This window comes from Schistocerca gregaria, chromosome 5 (genome assembly GCF_023897955.1).
Source record: "Schistocerca gregaria isolate iqSchGreg1 chromosome 5, iqSchGreg1.2, whole genome shotgun sequence".
NCBI classification, from domain to species: domain Eukaryota; kingdom Metazoa; phylum Arthropoda; class Insecta; order Orthoptera; family Acrididae; genus Schistocerca; species Schistocerca gregaria.
Window position 1 is genome coordinate 32,148,480 of NC_064924.1, and position 6,000 is coordinate 32,154,479.

The window sequence follows — 6,000 nt, forward strand, 5'->3', positions numbered from 1 at the left end:
GTGGGTGCAGCAAGGTGGAGGTTCCCAGCTGTTTTGGGGTGGCATTATGTCGGGCTGAAGTATGCCGCTGGTGGTCATGCAAGGCGCCGTAACGGCTGTACGATACGTGAATGCTATCGTTCGACCGATAGTGCAACCATGTCGGCAGCATATTGGTGAGGCATTCGTCTTCATGGACGACAATTCACGCCCCCACCTTACACATCTTGTAAATGACTTCCTTCGGAATAACGACATCGCTCGACTAGAGTGGCCAGCGTTTTCTCCAGACATGAATCATAGCGAACATGCCAGGGAGAAACTGAAAAGGTCTATTTATGGACGACGTGACCCACCAACTACTCTGAAGGACCTGCGCCAAATCGCCTTTGAGGAGTGGAACATTCTTGACCAACAGAGCCTTGATAAACTTGCGGGTAGTACGTCACGAGGAATACAGAGATGCATCAGTGCAAGAGGACATGCTGCAAGGTATTAGAGGTACTGGTGTGTACAGCAATCTGGACCACCACCTCTGAAGGTCTCACTGTATGGTGGTACAACATGAAATGTATAGTTTCATAAACAATAAAAAAAGGCGGAAATGAGGTTTATGTTGATCTCTGTTCCAATTTTCTGTATAGGTTCCGGAACTCTTGGAACCGAGGTGATCCAAAACTTTTTTTTTCGTGTGGGTATAAGCAGCACTCCCTGCTGCCACTGTCCAAAGGCTGGAACCAGCTAAAAAATGCACGTAAGGTAGCAGAAAAAAAGGTTGAATTGCTCCTGTGAAAACGATTCTAACAGGAAAGTAGAGAACCAGGTGCCTTATTTCTAGTCCCCGCCTTAATCATCAAAACTTATGGCATGCGAACATATTTGACCGTTTTTTGCGGAAAGAGAGTTGTGGGAGTAGTGGAGAGAGAGAGACGGTAGAAGATGCAGTGCCATAGGGAGAGAATGGAATATTGATGGTGGAAGAGTGAATGTGCAGTGAAAGAGAAAGACAAATGGATGGAAAGAATAGCAATGAGCCATAGAGAGAGGAGATACTGATGGCAAGTGAGAGACAGGTATAATGGAAAGTTATGTTGAGATACTAACAATGGGAGCAAATGAGAGAGTAGACAGTAGAAATGAAAGAGAGAGGTGGCTGAAGAGTTGTTCTGGACCTCTCCACACCGGCGAACTTTCACACGAAAAAATTTACTCACGTTCCCCCATCCTCAACTTATAGTTTCCAAGTCAAGTTGTCAAGCCTCTAGCAAACTATCTTCAAGGACATGTGCGGAGAGGAGAACGACAATCAACTGTAAGCGAAAAAGGACACAAGGGAGAGAGAAGGAATGGACAAAGACAATGGCAGTGGAACAAAGAGACAGCGAAAGTGACAAAAAAGGAAACTGTTGTGAGGAAGAGTGAATGAGAGGATTAAGGACAATGACATTGGGAGAGACAGACATGATAAAGTACTAATGGCAAAAAAGGAGAGATATACATTAACAGTGGCAGTGACAGGGAGTTGCTGAGTATGATGGCGACATTACGAAGAGAGACTGGGTAAAAGGAGCTACAATGTCCTGTATCAAAAGAGAGCCAATATATTCGCGTACCACAATTTTTGGTGGGATCGACGGAATGAGGACTGCGAGAGCTGGTCCCGCTGTTACCGCCACAGTCTTTTCAGGAGGAGCGTACTCGCCATGTTTGTCGGCTGCCTGCTCTCATCGTCTCTGGCCAGCTTGCAGCTGCAGCTCTTACCAGCTGCACGCAGGGCCACAGCCGGGTTTCGTCCTCAAAGCCGCCCCCTCCCCCCCACCCCGATATCGTATCTGACTGGCGCCTCAAAGCTACTATATTCATTTTTGTCATAGTGATCAACAAGGAGACATTACGACAGCGCGAGAAGATGTTAATTATGATGGCCGCCTTACATCACACATATGTCGGTGATAGCTAGGTTTTCCCTTCACCGATGAGTTTCGTTACAAATATCTTCCACCCTTATTTCTGTGCGCCACCTGCAGACTGAGCGAATCTTCTTTGGAAGAGCAAGAGCTGGCAATTTTTTTTTGTATATTTCAATAAATCTCATGTTCCTTATGGCAATATATGTCACTTACCACAAGGTAACATCACTTGAAGTAACAAGCGATTTGAATGTTGTATGTAAGTACATCTCTTCTATTATACACTCCTGGAAATGGAAAAAAAGAACACATTGACACCAGTGTGTCAGACCCACCATACTTGCTCCGGACACTGCGAGAGGGCTGTACAAGCAATGATCACACGCACGGCACAGCGGACACACCAGGAACCGCAGTGTTGGCCGTCGAATGGCGCTAGCTGCGCAGCATTTGTGCACCGCCGCCGTCAGTGTCAGCCAGTTTGCCGTGGCATACGGAGCTCCATCGCAGTCTTTAACACTGGTAGCATGCCGCGACAGCGTGGATGTGAACCGTATGTGCAGTTGACGGACTTTGAGCGAGGGCGTATAGTGGGCATGCGGGAGGCCGGGTGGACGTACCGCCGAATTGCTCAACACGTGGGGCGTGAGGTCTCCACAGTACATCGATGTTGTCGCCAGTGGTCGGCGGAAGGTGCACGTGCCCGTCGACCTGGGACTGGACCGCAGCGACGCACGGATGCACGCCAAGACCGTAGGATCCCACGCAGTGCCGTAGGGGACCGCACCGCCACTTCCCAGCAAATTAGGGACACTGTTGCTCTTGGGGTATCGGCGAGGACCATTTGCAACGTTCTCCATGAAGCTGCGATACGGTCCCGCACACCGTTAGGCCGTCTTCCGCTCACGCCCCAACATCGTGCAGCCCGCCTCCAGTGGTGTCGCGACAGGCGTGAATGGAGGGACGAATGGAGACGTGTCGTCTTCAGCGATGAGAGTCGCTTCTGCCTTGGTGCCAATGATGGTCGTATGCGTGTTTGGCCCCGTGCAGGTGAGCGCCACAATCAGGACTGCATACGACCGAGGCACACAGGGCCAACACCCGGCTTCATGGTGTGGGGAGCGATCTCCTACACAGGCCGTACACCTCTGGTGATGGTCGAGGGGACACTGAATAGTGCACGGTACATCCAAACCGTCATCGAACGCATCGTTCTACCATTCCTAGACCGGCAAGGGAACTTGCTGTTCCAACAGGACAATGCACGTCCGCATGTATCCCGTGCCACCCAACGTGCTCTAGAAGGTGTAAGTCAACTACCCTGGCCAGCAAGATCTCCGGATCTGTCCCCCATTGAGCATGTTTGGGACTGGATGAAGCGTCTTCTCACGCGGTCTGCACGTCCAGCACGAACGCTGGTCCAACTGAGGCGCCAGGTGGAAATGGCATGGCAAGCCGTTTCACAGGACTACATCCAGCATCTCTACGATCGTCTCCATGGGAGGATAGCAGCCTGCATTGCTGCGAAAGGTGGTTATACACTGTACTAGTGCCGACATTGTGCATGCTCTGTTGTCTGTGTCTATATGCCTGTGGTTCTGTCAGTGTGATCATGTGATGTATCTGACCCCAGGAATGTGTCAATAAAGTTTCCCCTTCCTGGGACAATGAATTCACGGTGTTCTTATTTCAATTTCCAGGAGTGTAGTTTAAATGGTCACATTTTTGTTGTCATTACCATTCGAATTTAGGCAGTGTTTTTCAATGCATTATCTCAAGATATTTTTCTTTTCTTTAATAGTAACTGATCTCACTGAAGATGAATGCGTTGATGAGATGTTGAGTGGGTTTTTACAACAAAGCACTGCGTTCTGGCACCGTGCGTGGAATATGTTGTAAATAATACATGTAATATAGGTAATAAATCATATAAAGTCGTATCTCGTGTTAATATTGATAAACTAAATTCATTGTATGGTGGACTAAAATAAAATACTGGTTATACTATCAAGATACTTCGGTAAATTATAATGAAAGCAATGCAGAGGATATATTTATTCATCTGTTTTGAGGCCATCAGAGGCTGTGTTTCTAATCGACCTGCAGTAACTCCTGTATGTCCAGTGTGCCCGCTTAAATTTGCCATCTCATATATTTCCGGAGTGAAAGAAATGTGAAAAATGCAACTGGGCAGGGATGCACGTATCGCAGAGGCTCACACAATAGGCAACAATGCACATTTCCTTTTCCTAAACAAACACCACATTCAACACACTGTTACCTTCTCTTAAATGGGTTATTTATGACATATTTCTACTAAAATGAAAACTAGATTTACTATTAATGATGGCAGACTTGGTTTCACTGCTCTAAACGTTAAACTTTCTAGAATACTTGGACCAGCGTTGTCAAATCTTTTAGCTTACCAGGACGACAGTGGCATTAGACGAATATTTCTGGGCCACACATAGTATGCTTAACAGTAACGATAACTGGACAAAAGACAGAATAGCATCGTGCGGCGGGTGTTTCAGTTAGCTGATTGTTTATAGGAAGTTTACATAAACAGAAATGTTTGGAAATTTTCTTAGCGATCGTGTGATAGATGCTTTCTTTGTGATAGTTTTGATGATTGTGTTGGTACTCACTTTGGGCCGTACGCGGCCCGCGTTCTGCGAGTCGGACACCCATGACTTACTCTTTGAATAATGGAAACGGTGCCACAGTTTCGGTCGTAATGCCGTAATGCGGGTTGCATGTACTGTCCAGAAGCCTGCTATTGGCAACACTTCTTCCGCGAATTACGGCGAGACTGTGGGTCCGTTACCAATCATTGAAGTCTGTATATTTCATAAGCTATGAGGCTTAGAATAATGAAAACAAGTCTTCTGTCACTATCTGCACCTCTAGTTTTCTCTTACATGAGTGATTAAAAAAGTTTCAAAATGTAACTTGTGATGAAAGTGATGTTCGTTTACTCTCACGGATTGTACATTCCTGCTCATTGAGTGAGGTCCTGACATAGGTGCATCCCTGGGCCGTTGCGTTTTTTCCAACTTTTTGGTTTCGGACAATACATGAGGTAGCAGAGTTAGGTGGGACTGCCCGTATGTTACGAACAGAAGTGGTCACATAACATCCTCAGCGACGTGTCTGATGCTACTTGTGAATGTTTCTCTCAATTATAGGTGCTCTTTCACATCTGATAGGAGCTCCCTAACCCCATCGCAAAGCCGATTTCATATTCCATGCTCTCGTGTTTTGTTCAGAAGTCGAATGCCGCACGAAGCCGTCAAACTGGGTACTGCCTTGTGTGTCTCGTAGGCCAGTGGTGCAAACTGGCTCCCGCAAAATCAGTTTGTTGCATCAATATCGATTCATACTAGAATTTTAGTCAGCAGGATCGGCACAATATTTGAGAACGAAATTAATTCCAAGGGTCTGCAACATATTTTCCTCAGTGACATATGCGAAGCCTTCGCCTGCTTCTGTCCTACGGTTGCCTTAAAAATGGTAGTCATCCGAGTATTTTCCCAATCATTTGGATAGCTATTAGGAAACGTGGACGAACGGCATAAAGTTAAGTCTTCCAACGGACACACTGCTACAAGAGGTAGACAGAAAGAGTGGCAGTTTCGTAGGCGTTAAGTGCCTAGCTCACAGGACGGTGTTGCCCATACCGTGCCACAGAGTAGAAGATCCAGGGAAACCCGTCCAGGAGTCGCTGATTTTAGTAATGTATAAGAGTAAAGTAGATGCTTTCCTAAAATGTGTGTAACTGTTACAATAGATTTAAATTCCAACCACTACTCGTTTCTTAAAACTTACTCTGCTGGAGTGACTTCCCTAAACACATTCTGTAAACTATAACTTTGACGAAGCTTTGTATGTGATGAATACAGAACTTAAGCAAATACCGTTTCTCCATCTCATGTGAAGAGCAGATGATGCGTAGCAGCTCGCACTAGTCTCTACGAATGAGCGGTTCGCTGACTGTGCGAGTTGCGATTCTGAGGGTTCAAATGGCTCTAAGCACTATGGGACTTAACATCTGAGATCGCCAGTCCCCTAGAACTTAGAACTAACCTGAGAAAATCACACACATCCATGC